Source organism: Chelonoidis abingdonii, chromosome 22 (assembly GCF_003597395.2).
Source record: "Chelonoidis abingdonii isolate Lonesome George chromosome 22, CheloAbing_2.0, whole genome shotgun sequence".
In the NCBI taxonomy this organism is placed as follows: domain Eukaryota; kingdom Metazoa; phylum Chordata; order Testudines; family Testudinidae; genus Chelonoidis; species Chelonoidis abingdonii.
Genome location: NC_133790.1, coordinates 28,304,731 through 28,318,681, shown reverse-complemented (window position 1 = coordinate 28,318,681; position 13,951 = coordinate 28,304,731). Strand labels below are relative to the sequence as shown.

Genomic DNA, 13,951 nt, shown 5'->3' with positions numbered 1-13,951 from the left:
AGGGCTGCTCTCTGCTGGACGTATCTGGGGCAGTGCCTGGGTGCGTCAAAGGCCTAAAGGATTCTGGGGGACCATTCTGACTCACAGAGCTGAAACAGGGTGATCAGTGCCCTGTGGCTAACAGAGGAAGGGCTCCAGCAGGCCTGGTTCTTTCAGCTTTGCAGCAGGTCTTGTACACTCACAGCAGCAGCAAAGCGTTGTGTTTAGAGACACTCCTTGAATGTCCCAGGGCGTGAGGAGAAGAGCAGACAGGACTGACCCAGGAGCAGCAGAACCAGAGGGTTTGATTTTGTGTGCTCAAAGCTGGGCAGACTGTGGGCTGTCATCGGGGAGGGTCCTTTCATCTCAGCTTTCTCTGCCTTGTTAACCCAGCATCGCTCCTTTTACGCCTTGGCTTTCATGGCTCTGACAGGCACCTGAGATATTCAGAGCTGGGAGAAGTGCGACCTGCATGGGTGTCACTGACCCAGGTGGGTCCAGTGATGCAGGCTCCAGATGGATGGACTCAAGCCAGGTCAGGTGGGTAGCATCGTAGCCAGATGTCTGGAATCACAATGAGTGGGCCCTGCAGCACTGAACTGAAGCAGCTGGGCTCTGCAAAGTAAGCTCTGCAGAGTGGGGCTAGAAATTCGGAGCAGTGACCCTAGAGCGGCTGGTTCTGGGGAGATGCACTCTGCAGAAGTGCAGTGACCCCATGTCAGATGTGCTTGAGACCCTGCCACTGAGCCACAGCATCCCTCTGGGCTGGCTCCAAGAAAGGGAGCTGATGACTCTCACGGCTGGGGTGTCTGCTCTGCTGAGGCTGGATTTGCTGTTTCATGGTCACACTTGGAGCTGGTAGACTAGTGACTGTCTTCCTAGAAAAGGGCTGGATCAATTTCCATGATGATGACCCTGACTCCAAAGTTTCTTAAGGCTTGAGCACAACCTTTGCCAACATGACCATAGCCTGCCACGATGGCCACTTTCCCAGAAATCATGATATCCGTGGCATGTTTAATGCCATCAATAAGGGACTCTCAGCAACCATAAACGTTATCAAGTTTACCCTTGGTGACAGAATCATTGACATTGATGGCTGACACTTTCAGGATCCCATTGGCTTTCATCTTATGCAGGTTGTGAACCTCAGTAGTCGTCTCCTCCAAGATGCCTTTACTGTCTTTCAGGAGCTGTGGGTGTTTGGTATGAACCAGATTGGTGAGGTCCCCATCATCATCTAAAATCATGCTCAATGGCTGCCCATCATTGAAACAGAGGGTCTGCTCGATGCACCACAAGTATTCCTCGTCGGTCTCTCCTTTCCAGGCAAACACAGGAATACAGGCTTCAGCAATGGCGGCGGCAGCAGCATGGTCCTGACTGGAGAAAATGTTGCAGCTTGACCATGTACCATGGACAGGGTGAGGACAACTAACTGTGTTCACTAACTGCCCCCAACATGCCAGGTCCAGCTCCATACACACAGCGGCTGTGGCTGGGCTCTGGCAGCTTCGAAAACAGAGGACAGTGTGAGCCCCACTCGAGGGCTCACAAACTGTGTAAAGATATATCACCCTGTTCCTGTACACTACATGCTCCACCACCTTAGGGTACAAGAACCTAGAAAAGTTCCATGTGTCTTGCTGTCAGATCCACGGTCACTGAACACGCAACGTGCTACACATTCAGTCCGGGAGGTAATATCTCAAAGGCCTCCCAGCAGTGTCTGGGCTAGCTTCTGTTGTTCCTGGGGTAGCGTCAAGGTCACTCGTAGCAGCAGGGGCAGGCGACACACTGACACTACCACCAGGCATTATCAGCAGCCGTACAGTGGCTTGGTATTTTCAATAGGGATGGCTGGTTTAAAACATCCTGCTGCACTCGTGCTGAAGAGCCAGCTTTTGTGTCTGGTGCTTTATGCACCCGTCTTGTCAATGAGAAAGCCGCGGTATGTAACTGGGTCTTGGAAAAATTCACACTTCTCCTTGTTTGCTCTAGACCACACTCTTTACCAGCTTTCATGACCAGCATATCGTCCAAGTAACGCTAAGAGCCAGGAATGCCCTGTATAACTTGGTCTGTCAAAATACTATCCTGTTATATTGGAATGAGCCCATATGAGCATGTCTACACTGGAGGTGAGGGTGTAATTCCCAGCTCCCACAGACATACACATGCTAACTGCTCAAGCTAGCACAGTAAAAATAACATGCTGCGATGGCACTAGTGGTACGTACCTAGGATCTCAGATGGCCTGAGACACTGCCCGTGCCACCAGGGCCAAATGGCTATTTTTAGTCCCCTAACTCAATGAGGGCTGCCTCAGCTGGGAATCACACCTCCTAGCTGCAGGGTACGCGTTGTGATACAGCATAGCCAGAGGGCAGCAGGAGAGGGTTAGAAGGGAGCCTTATTCCCTGTAAGGGGAAGAAAGTTTGCTATAGATTAACTAGAGCACCTGCAGTTAGTCACATGATAAAAACCCCTGCTTCAATCAGACAGTGTGGGAATTGGAGCAGAAAGGATTGGTGCTGGAGCAGAGAACAGTCTGGAGGAGTTGGAGCAGAGAGAATTGGTGTTGGAGCAGAGAACAGTTTGAAGGGAAGCAGAGGACAGTTTGGAGAAGTGCTGTGGTGAGCTAAGAAGTCCAAGACCGTAGGTAAAGGGGCACCTGGCTTGTACAGAGAGAGGGCAGGAAGCCCCCACAAGCTGAAAGGTAGGAGAGGGAAGTAGCCCAGGGGAAGGAACCATCAGCTCAAGCGGTTTACGACTATCCTCAGGGCCCCTAGGCTGGGACCTGGAGTAGAGGGCGGGCAGGTCCCTCCCTTTCCACTCCCCTCCTCTAGGACACTAGTGGGGCAGTTAATATTCCGATTCAGGGGCAAGAAATGGTGCCCTGAACTCCCCTCAAAGGAGAGAAAGCGCGAGATCCATCATAATAGTGCTGGCAATTTGCCACAGCGTACAATATATTCATTAACTGTGAGGTACAGTTTTCTATCTCATTTGCAGATAGGCTCAGGTCAGGTCAATCTGGGAGAAAAGCATCCCACAGCGAATAAGGCAAATATATCGTCAGTCCCAGGTAAAGGATACCGATCTGCCTGAAGTACTGGGTGGTATCAGTGGTAACCTTGAAATCAACACAAATACAGATTATCCCAGTCTATTTCCTTACTAGCGCTGACAGGGCCCTCCGTTCATTCTGGTTAATCTTGATAGAATTCCAGAGTCTAGTAAGGGCAGAAGTTTTTCCCGTCTTTGGACTCAAAGCAAAAGGCAGTGGATGAGCTTTACCATATTTAAGAGCTGCTCTGTCTTCAAGCACAGTTCTTGCTTTGATGTAGTTTGAGGCTCCAATACCAGACTGAAAGGTGTCAGCTGCCTCGTTGAAAAGTTCAGTGGATTTTTGTTTGAGGCCAGAGTTCAATATTTGTTTTTTTAAAAAACCTGCAGGCATTGTATGCTTTGCTAGTCCAGGTGAATCTCTCCAAGCCTCTTTCTACCAAATAATGCAGAACTCCCTCGCATCACAATACAGAGGTTTAGCAGATGCTGTTTACACTGTAATAACTCCCAGGGGAGCGAGGATTTCCTCTGTATATGTTTGACCGGCACTAAGTTTGCTACAACTTCATCTCCTCAACTCTCTGATCATCCTGCTATGAAATTACAGACACAGAAGAGCCTGTATTTTCAGTCCTACTTCCACTTGTAAAGAAATGTAAATAACACTGCATATATTGTCTTCTAAACTAGACAGTTGTAGAGAAGCTAGAATGTTCTGACTGGACTCCACATTGGCATCTGCAAGATGATTCATCTGAAATCTACTGGTAGTCCCATGAGAGGTGTTGATGGTACCTTTTGCACTGACCTGCCCATTTTCTCTGTGTGCCTGTGATGGGGAGTGCACCCCGCACAAGACCTGAAGGGGTTAAGGGTGGCCAGGTCAGCCAATTAACTGCCCAGGCTGCACCTGGAGAAGAAGCCAGGAAGCAAGGATTAATTAGACCAGGCTCAGCTCGACAGGAAATGGGGGGTGTATGGGGGGTGTATAAAGCTCAGGAGCTGTGAGCAGCTGGGAGTTGCAGGGAAGTGGTCTGCACTCACTGAAGGGAGGTGTGTTTGTGACTACAGAATAGTCTGCTATTATTCCGGGTGGGAGAGAGAGGAGTTTGGTCTGGCAAACCCAGGGGGAACCAGAAAGGTAGGAAAGGCTTAGAGGACAAGCAGTGAGGGCATAGGAAAGTGCAGACCTTGGCTGCTGATCAGAGGGTCCCAGAGCTGGGCACCTGAGTAGAGGGCAGACCTGGGTTCCCTGACTAGCCACTGGGGAAATGGCACAGATCAGGCACCGGAGAGCAGACAGATGGAGACAGTTTGCCCTGCAAGGGGAGGAACATAGTGACCTGGCCGGAGAGCCAAATCACGAAGAGGAAGCAGCAGCTCTGAGAGCGAGAGGGGCCACAGGACAAGAGAGGATGACTGGTGGAGAGACTGCCAGAGATGGGTGCAGCATCTGGAAGGAGCTAATCCCCAAAGTGGCCAGGAGGAGGCACCCCTACCAGTGAGTGGACCCTGTGACAGTGCCCCAATTTGTTGCAGTTTCTGCAAGATTTGTCCTTGAACCAGCAATCACTCGCATTATGAGACAGTTTTGCACAACGAAAGCCCAAAGTCATTGAATATCCTCCAGTCTGTGCTTTCTGTTGGACTCTCTAGTTTATTACATGCCCAGATCACATGTTGCTGTTGCAGCTCCCTGGCAGCGGTAATGGCTGTGTCCATCGATAGAGCAATTTCTAGTGCACACTTTGGGGTCAAATCAGCCTCAGTCAACAACCGTTTCTAGGTTGCTTTGTTTTGCATCCCCCTCCCATTAATCAGTCCCTTAATGCATCATTTAAACTCTCTCCAAACTAGCAGTGCTCAGTCCAGCTCATTAATCCAGCCACAGATTCAGGAACTGTCTGGTTTTGTTTTCTGGAGCCTGTCTATAAAAGCAGAGCAGCTCTGCAATACCCAGCAGCTTTGGAGATCAGGGATTGAGTTGAATTTCCACAAACTCAGCACATATTGTGTCTATGGGTTTAACAGGAGCCGCTTTGATGCACAGACAGTTACAGGCATTACCTCCCATTACACTCAGTAAAGCCATCACCTTTTTCTCATCACATGTCCCATTGTTATTCCAGGCTGTTCCAGTCCCTCGGTACAGGGTGGGCCAGTTCTCTACCAAGCTACCAAACACTTCCATGTTCTCCAAGCAGTCAGATGTATTTAACCCCTTTTTATTTATTTTTCTCTGAATAAGCAGTTAGTTTGCAGTCCTAGTGGGCTGCTCTTTCAGTTTCACTAGGCATCTGCCATCACTCTCTGGTTCACTGTTCTTCTGGGCTAGAGTCCTTCCCTTGTCACCATTTGTGGTGGCTTTTGCTCTTTCCACAATGTACGCATGAAAGAGCTGCACAGGCCCAGCGGAGTTCAGATAACCATGTTCACTGAGCATGTACAACCAGCCAGGCCTAGCTACTTACCCACAGTTGCTCTGGCAGGATTTTAGCCACTTCTGCAACGTAGGATACAGAGCACCACTGAAGGGCTCACACACTATTTAAAGGGATACTACTTATTCCAATATACTGGACACCTATTCCACCATGGCAGAAAGACATTCAGCAGCCTTGACAGTCCCTACTAGACCAGCTGCTCTCTTCAGAGCTAGTGTGTTCCTGAGCTTTCTGGAGTAAAGGGGGAGGAAGAGTAAAGCATTATGGGGCATGTGTGACCCAGAGAAGAACTCCTGAGGTCTGAATGAACTGGAAGTGAGAGGGAATAACTGAGACGTTAGAGGTCAGGGCAGAAACAGCAAGCCCTTGAGAGGCTGGTAAAAGCTTCTGACAGAACGAGCAGCAATGGTTTCAAGTTGCAGTGGGGGAGGTCTAGGTTGGATATTAGGAAACACTATTTCACTAGGAGAGTGGTGAAGCACTGGAATGGGTTCCCTAGGGAGGTGGTGGAATCACCTTCCTTATAGGTTTTTAAGGCCCAGCTTGACAAAGCCCTGGCTGGGATGATTTAGTTGGGGATTGGTCCTGCTTTGAACAGGGGGTTGGACTAGATACCTCCTGAGGTCTCTTCCGACCCTGATATTCTATGATTCAAGCAGCCAGCCTTTCAGGTTTCTATTGAACTTTCTATAGTGTTACCATCTCGAGCTGAGGTATGCACCTGCCCTACTGGCTGGAGATTTCTTCCAGCAAAGCTGTTTCAGATGGGTTGGGACAACAGAGAAAGTGACCCACCAGAAAGGCCCAGTCTTGCTCATTCTGCTATGAAAGGTCACCTACTGGGAACTCAGTGAGAGCACTGGATCCATGCAGGGCTACCCAGACTTCAGCTGAGCCATTGACTCTGGATGAGTAATTTCCAGCCCTGACTGAAGTTGCTGTGGATGAAGAGTTCCCCTAACAGCTTGATGTGTGCAGGGACCAGAGGCCCTGACTGATTCTGACACCTGAGGTCAGGTGGCCCCCCAGTCTTCATGGGTATGCTGGCTGGCCACACCCTGTATCAGCTGAATTTAAGGAAGCCTGCTGGTGTGGCTGCTGTCCCCCAGGCATTCTCTGAAAGTTGGTCACCAACGGAAAGAGCATCTGGGATTATCAGGCATCCCCTTGGGGTGGCCCATACCACAATGCTCTGCTCTGCTAAGTGATAGATCTGAAAACAGAAGTGAGAAAGCTTCATCTAGTAGGGATGCATGCTCCTCGTGGGGTCACCCAGGGACCTGTTCTCAGCCCAGTCCCATTCCATATCTTTTATCAATGGTCTTGAGGGAAATATAAAATCATTGCATGCCAAGTTTGCAGATTACAGAAAAATGGTGGAGTGCTGGGGACAGGTTAGTTTACAGAGTGTTCTGAACACTTGATATACTGGGTTCATTTGAACAACATGTGCTTAAAAGCAGGGTCATATATCTAGGAACCAAAACTGTAGGTCACGTTACTTGATTGGGTCCTGTACCCTAGAAAGCAGTGACTCTGAAAGGGACTTAGGGGTCCTGGTAGGAACCAGCAGGACCTGAGATCCCAATGCAATGCTGTGGCTAAGGAGGCTGGTGCAATTCTGGGATGTATAAACAAGGGAATGAGACCAAGTAGGAGTCGAGAGGCAGCCTTACCTCTGTATATGGCATTAATGAGACCATTACTGGATACTGGGTCCAGTTCTAGTGTCCACACTTCAAAAAGGATATTGGAAAGACTGGAAGAGGTTCAGAAAAGAGCACCAAGGATGATTTGAGGACTGGAAAATCTGCTTTATAGTGAGAGACTAAAGAAACTCAATCTATTCAATTTGTCCAAGAGAAGATTTGACCATGATATACAAGTACCTACATAGGGAAGAGATTACTGATAGTGGATGGCTCTTTAATCTAACAAAAAATGGCATAACAAGATTCAATGGCTGGAAGCTGAAGCTAGAGAAAATCAGAAAAAATTAGGTGCAGATGTTTAATAACCAGGATAATTAATAATTGGACCAACTTACCTAGGGATATGATGTATCCTCCAGCACTTGGAGTCTTTAAATCAGGACTGTTTAAGCATTATGTTTCCCAACGTTCAAAAGTTGTTTTATATGGGAACTAACTTCAATACAAATTATGTCTGGTCAATTAGGAAACAAACAAACAAAATTTAATGTCACTGATATTTACATGGCAATGATTTGTAAGCCAATTAATACTTCCTAAATAAACAAACAGATTAAAAAAAAATCAGGATTGGAGCTCTTTCTAAACACCAGGCTTCAACCAGCCAGGCATTATGGGTTCCATGCAGGAATCTCTATGGACGGGTCAGACTGGATGATCAGAATGCTTGCTTCTAGCCTTCAAATCTATGAATAAACTCCCTGCCTGCACTGTTGCTGGCAGAGTTTCTCCAGCGTACATTTGTCAGTCTGTTTTCAGTGCTCCTCGATTCATTGTAACCCCGCAGTTAAGTGCCCTCAGAACCTTCCCCTTCCCTCTCTACTGCCAGACAGTGAAATTCATCCTTTACCAAGAGCAAACATGAGCCCTGAAGTCCCACAAGGCCTAAGTGCCAGTTTAGTCACTGCAGCCCCCTGAGAGCCTTTGCACAAGGCTGAAGTGATACAGCATTGAAGATTCAGACACTGATGGCTTGGTGACCTGTGGGTAGCTAACGTGTGTTAGTTGGAGACAAGTGTCTCTAGCGGAAATGGTTTGGAAATGGAAACATTTTCTGCCCCTCCTGACCTGAGCTAGATGTCAAACTCCAGGCAAGCTGCATTTTAAAATGTAAAACACAGTAACCTGGGAAGCTCAGGCAGCTGTTTTGCCAGACTGTGTTGTCTTTGCAATGACAGGGAGAATACGTCAAGCCAGTTGTCTGGGAGTCTGAAAAGGCGACTGGGAAAAGCATTTTCTGAACAGAGAAAGCGTGTCTAAGATGTGCCTTGAAGCCATGTGGAATGCAAGAGCAGGAATTATTCAGATGCTGCCAACCCTTCACAGATTCTAAGGCCAGAATGGATCATTGTGATCGTCTAGGCTGATGATCAGTGCAGCGCAGAGAATTGCCCCAACAGAATTCCTAGAGTGGAGCTTTTAGAGAAACAGCCAATCTTGATTTAAACATTGTCAGTGATGGAGAATCCATCACGTCCCTTGGTAAATTGTTCCAGTGATTACAATCTCACTGTCAACATTTGACACCCTATTTCCAGTCTGAGTCTGTCTAGCTTCAACTTCCAGCCATCGAATCATGATAGACCATTCTCTGCTGGATTGAAGAGTCTATAATTAGATATTTGTTCCCCACGTAGATACTGATACACTGTGATCAAGTCATGTCTTAACCTTCTATTTATTAAGCTAAGTAGATTGAGCTCTTTGAGTCTTATCACTAGAAGGCAGGTTTTTTTAACCTTTAATCATTCTTGTGGTTCTTCTTTAAACCCTCTCCAGTTTATCAACATCCTTCTTGAACTGTGGGCACTAGGACTGGACACTATTCCAGCACTGGTTGCACCAGTGCCAAATACAGAGATAAAATAACCTCTCTGCTCCTACTCAAGATTTGACTGTTTATGCGCCCTAGGATGGCATTAGCTTTTTTTGGCCACAGCATCACACTGGGAGCTCATGTTCAGCGAATTATCCACTGCAGCCCCCAGATCTCTTTTAGTGTCACTGCTTTCCAGGATAGAGTTCCCACATCCCGTATGTGTGGCCTACCTTCTTTGTTCCTATAAGTACACATTTACATTTAGCTGTATTAAAATACAAATTGTTTGCTTGCCCTCAGTTTACCAAGCAATCCAGATCACTCTGAAGCAGTGAGCTGTCCTGTCGATTATTTACCGCTCCCTCGGTTTTTCTGTCATCTGCAAATCAGTGATGATATGGTTTTCTTCCAGGTCATTAAAAATGTTAACTAGTGTAGGACCAAGAACCGATCCCTGCGGGACCCTACTGGAAATACATCCACTCAGTGATGATTCTCTGCTTATAGTTACATGTTGAGACCTATCAGTTAGCCAATGTTAATCCATTTAACACGTGCTGCATTTGTTTTAGATAGGTCTAGTTGGTTAATCAAACTGTCATGCCGTACCAAGTCAAATGTCTTACAGAAGTCTAAGTATGTTACATCAGTACAAATACTTTTATCAACCAAACTTGTAATCTCACCCAAAAAAAGATATTCAGTTAGCTTGACAAGATCTATTTTCTGTAAACCCATGTTGATTTACATTCATTATGTTACCCTCCTTTATTAACTGAGTCTTGTATCAGCCACTTATTAGCTTGCTCTGGACCAATGTCAGGCTGACAGACCCATAATTACCCAGGTCATCCTATTTATCCTTTTAAAAAAATGGCACAACATTAGCTTTCTTGCCGTCTTCTGGAACTTCCTCAGTGTGCCAAGACTTATTGAAAATCAACATTGATGATCCAGTGAGATCCACATCCAGCTCTTTTAAAACCCTTGGATGCAAGTTATCTGACTCTGCTGCTTTGAAAATGTCTTACCTTAGTAGCTTTTGTTTAACATCCTCCAGAGGTACTAGGGGAATGGGAAGAGTGATGAGACAAACAGAGATCAGAAATATTTATTGAACATTTCCCTGCCTTTTCTGGGTTATTATTGACACTTCTACCATGTCCATGTAGTAATGGACCAATAGCCTTGTCCGGATTCTTTTGTCCCTAGTATATTTTAAAAACTTCTCCTTATTGTCCTTAACTTTGCTTGTCAGACAATTTCTGATTTATATTCATTACTATCAACTTTCCCTTTCTTCCATTTGTAATTTTATATCTATATCTATATCCATATAACAGTTGCCTTCAACTTTCCCTCTAAACCAGTCACTTTTTTTTAACCAGCATGGCCTTCTTCCTCATTCGTGGGATTGTGACTTTTTGGGCATCTGGTAAAGTGTTCTTTAATGATTCTCAATTATCATTCACATTTGTCTGATTACATTCGTCTTCCCAGCTGATCTGGCTCACAATTGTTTTCAGCTTTGTGAAATTAGGCTTATTAAAGCACCAAGTATATATATTACTGGTCCGGACTTTATTCTGCTGGCAAACTATAAATGCGGTCAAGTCATGAATACTTGTACCCGAAGTACCATTAATTTTTAGTTCTGTGATTAGTTCTTCTTTAACTGTTGGGAAGTCTGTATTAGACATTGTCCTCTGCATTGTCTGCAACAGTTTTTGTGTTAGGAAATCATGATAGTGTTTAGAAATTCAAACCATGTTTTAGCACTGGCAGCCTAAGACTTCCAACATATGTCACTCTTGAAGAACCCATGATCATGCAGCTCTCCCCTCCTCCCCGCCCCTTACAAATTGTAGATAGGTGGGTAAGGAAGGAGTCATCCTGTTCCCTAGAATATTTTGGTGGTCTGTAGCCGTCACCAGTTATACCCCATCTTGTGCTTTCTATGTTAAGACATTGATCCGTAAGCATTCAAGATCATTTTCTTCTGAGTTATCAGTGACACAAACATTTTTGATGTAGAATGTTACCTCCCTCTGCTTTTGCCCACTCAGTCCTTCCTAAATAGGTTATAACCATGGATTTCAACTTTCCAGTTGTGTGAATCATCCCACTGGGTTTCAATCATACCAACTAGATCAAATTTACGCTCATAAATGAGCCATTCTAGTTCCTCTTGTTCATCACCCAGGCTCCTCTCAGTGGTATATAGGCAATTCAAGAATTTCCTTTCTATGTCCTTTGGTTACTAGATTAATTTTGTTCTCAGCATGACAATTCTGTGCTAACAGACGCTCATATCTTCCTTCTTTTTACCCTCCCCTTCTGCTGTTAGTTTCCCCTCTCCTGACTACTCTAGCCAGCCTGTTATCGAGGAGAATGGTTCTTCTGGAGAACTCCAAGCAGCCAGAACCCTTCCCTTTGCTGGGGCGGGCATGGGACCATAGGGATTGCGGGGCTGGAAAGCCTAAGGTCACACATTCTCACTGCCACAGATGCCATCTGCTCGATGTTGGGTTTTCAGCCATCTCCCCAGGCTGCCACTCTAGATCAGTGGACAGTGCTCTTAACCTTGAAAGCTCACATTAAGGCTCTGGGACATACCAAGTAGTAAGCAGTGCTCACCCCCCGCTGACACTGTCCTGCAGTCCTTGAGCTGTGCATGGTCACAGATATAAGAAGATTCCAGGAATGTCACCCTGGAGCCTGGAATGTCTGTTGAGTCAGTGTGAGGAGATGGTGGAAGCAGCTACAGGCAGCCTCTAGAGCTCTTTTGCTTCAGAATATCACCAGGTTCAGTCTTCAATGGGATTCACAGTCTGTTACCATTCAGTTTTTAAGTTCTCAGGCATTTTGTCTTCACAAATTCACGAATTACACCCGTGTGATGTACAGCTACAGTAAAAGCATGTATCTATGCCATGCCCAGGGTCCTAGGCCACTGTGAGGTAACTCAGCCAGTCACCACACTTACTTGACAATTAATTTACATGCAACAATTTCATTGGTTGTTTGAGGGAGACTGCACAGAAAGTGGGTCACCCGCCAGACCCGTGTGATGGAATGGGATTCAGATGCTAGTACACAATAAGATCACGCGGGGCTGGAGAGGCAAGGGACACGGTCTCGGGGGTGGCTGAGTTCTCTCATCTTTGGTTTGTTTTTGATGGTGTGGAACTGAAACGTATTCTGTGTGTGTGTGGTGGGGGGACCCTGAACATTTTCACAGGGGGATACTTGACATTTAGCTGGTGATCAGTTCCTCTTATTGCACAGAATGCCAAGCTCTGGAGAATGGGGACAGAAGTGAATGTGAATGGTCGGTTCAACTCATTGCCAGTGGGAAACACCTGGGAAAGGTAAGGAGTGAACCACACTCTGCAGCAGGATATCTGGCATCTGACTGTGCAGAAGGCTGGGATTTCCTACTGACTTAGGGTAATTTTAGGTCTGTGGTGAGAACAGCTGCATTGTGTGCTGGGATATGCAGGCAGTGGGTTGGCAGGGGTTGGCATGCAGTGCAGATGTGAGCTGTACTGTTGGGGAATGCTGTAGGGATGCAGCACCATGCTCACCTGCCAGTCACTTCTGGAGCAGGCAGCTGCTTTCTCTAGATCCCATCACCACCCCTCCCTCCAAAAGGCTTAGGGTGACCAGACGTCCCAATAAAATCTGGACTGTCCCGATTTTGAAGAGTTTGTCCTGCATCCCGACCAGAGTACAGTCAGGACTCCATTTGTTCCAATATTTTGTTTCCTGGTCTTTGGCAGAGAGTCCTTCAGGCGCGGACAGTCTTTGGTGGTATTTTGGCGGCGGGTGCTTCTGTCTTTGGACACAAGGTTTATCACCCCCTGCCGAAATACCACTGAAGATCATCCATGACTGAAGGGCTCTCTGTCAAATTGCAGCCGAACTCCCGGACTAGTGAGTGTAAAAAAACAAAACAAAACAAAAACGCGCCCCCCCCCACGGTGATGCCGATATTTTCCCCTTAACATCTGGTCACCCTAAAAAAGGCTGCAGCCATTGGACTCTGCCAGGCTTTGTGTGTTAAATCTGCATTGCCTTTTTCTAAGGAGTCTGACCTTTATTCCCCAAATCCAGTGTCAAAGATGTTAAGTGCAAGTACCACTCTCCGTGTATTACAATGAGTTTGGAGTCAGGGTGGGGTTGCAGCCAGCAGCTGGTACCCTTGAGAGCATAGGCACAGAGCCCTGTGAGTCAACTCTCTGCATGCACACAGCCAGCCACGTGCCTGGGACAGCAGTCAGAAGGATGTGAGACCCTGGCCCCTGGAAATGTCTATAGAGAAAGCCATGGGGCCTGGCTCTGCGGGGGGAGGGGACAGGTGAAGTGAGTGCAGGAAAGGGAGCCCCGAATACCAGGGGGCATCGATGGGCCTAAAGCCTGAGACAGAATGAAAGAAGAAAGGTGAGTGGTGGAGAGGGATGTGCATGGATTCAACTTCTGGTTGGCTGGACCAAGGCGCCGTTCAGCCACATATGAGGCACAAGGAGCATACAGATCAGGGTGACCTCCATGTTCGGACCAGTTGAAGCAACATCTGCTTCATCAGCAATAGCCCCTCTCTGGCACCTGCCCTCTGAGCTCCCATAGCACCTGGCACATTGACAAAACCCACCAGAGGCAGGTCAGTAGCATCATCCCAGTTTACAGATGTGACTCTGTAAGGAGGCGCCCTGGCTCCCCACCACACCTGAGGGGGAAGAGCCAGAGCAGGCACCTCCGTGGGCGGAGCCAGTACCGCCTGTTCCCGCCCCCCAGAAGTCAAGGGGCGGGACAGGAAGTATAAAAACCAGGGCCCAGAGCTCAGTTGAGCCCAGGACGCCGAAGAGCACAGACGTGGAGGCCCGAGCTCTGGCTCGGCCCAGCTTGCCTTGTGCTCACTATCC

The 13,951-nt window shown here is 47.2% G+C and overlaps 1 long non-coding RNA gene across 3 annotated transcripts in view; it reads right to left on the bottom strand.

Annotated features, from left to right (window-relative positions):
- The window catches only part of LOC116817877 (uncharacterized), a 52,717-nt gene extending 40,509 nt beyond the window's left edge, over positions 1–12,208 (bottom strand). For 2 of the 3 annotated variants that reach the window (XR_004372031.2, XR_004372030.2), the window contains exons 1-2: positions 11,664–12,208; positions 10,058–10,091 (exon numbers count right to left, since the gene is read on the bottom strand). This is a non-coding gene — a long non-coding RNA (uncharacterized LOC116817877). Of the gene's footprint in view, positions 1–10,057; positions 10,092–11,642 lie in introns of all 3 variants that reach the window. The other variant, XR_012654754.1, reaches the window with a different exon arrangement.
- Positions 12,209–13,951: the final 1,743 nt, after the last annotated feature.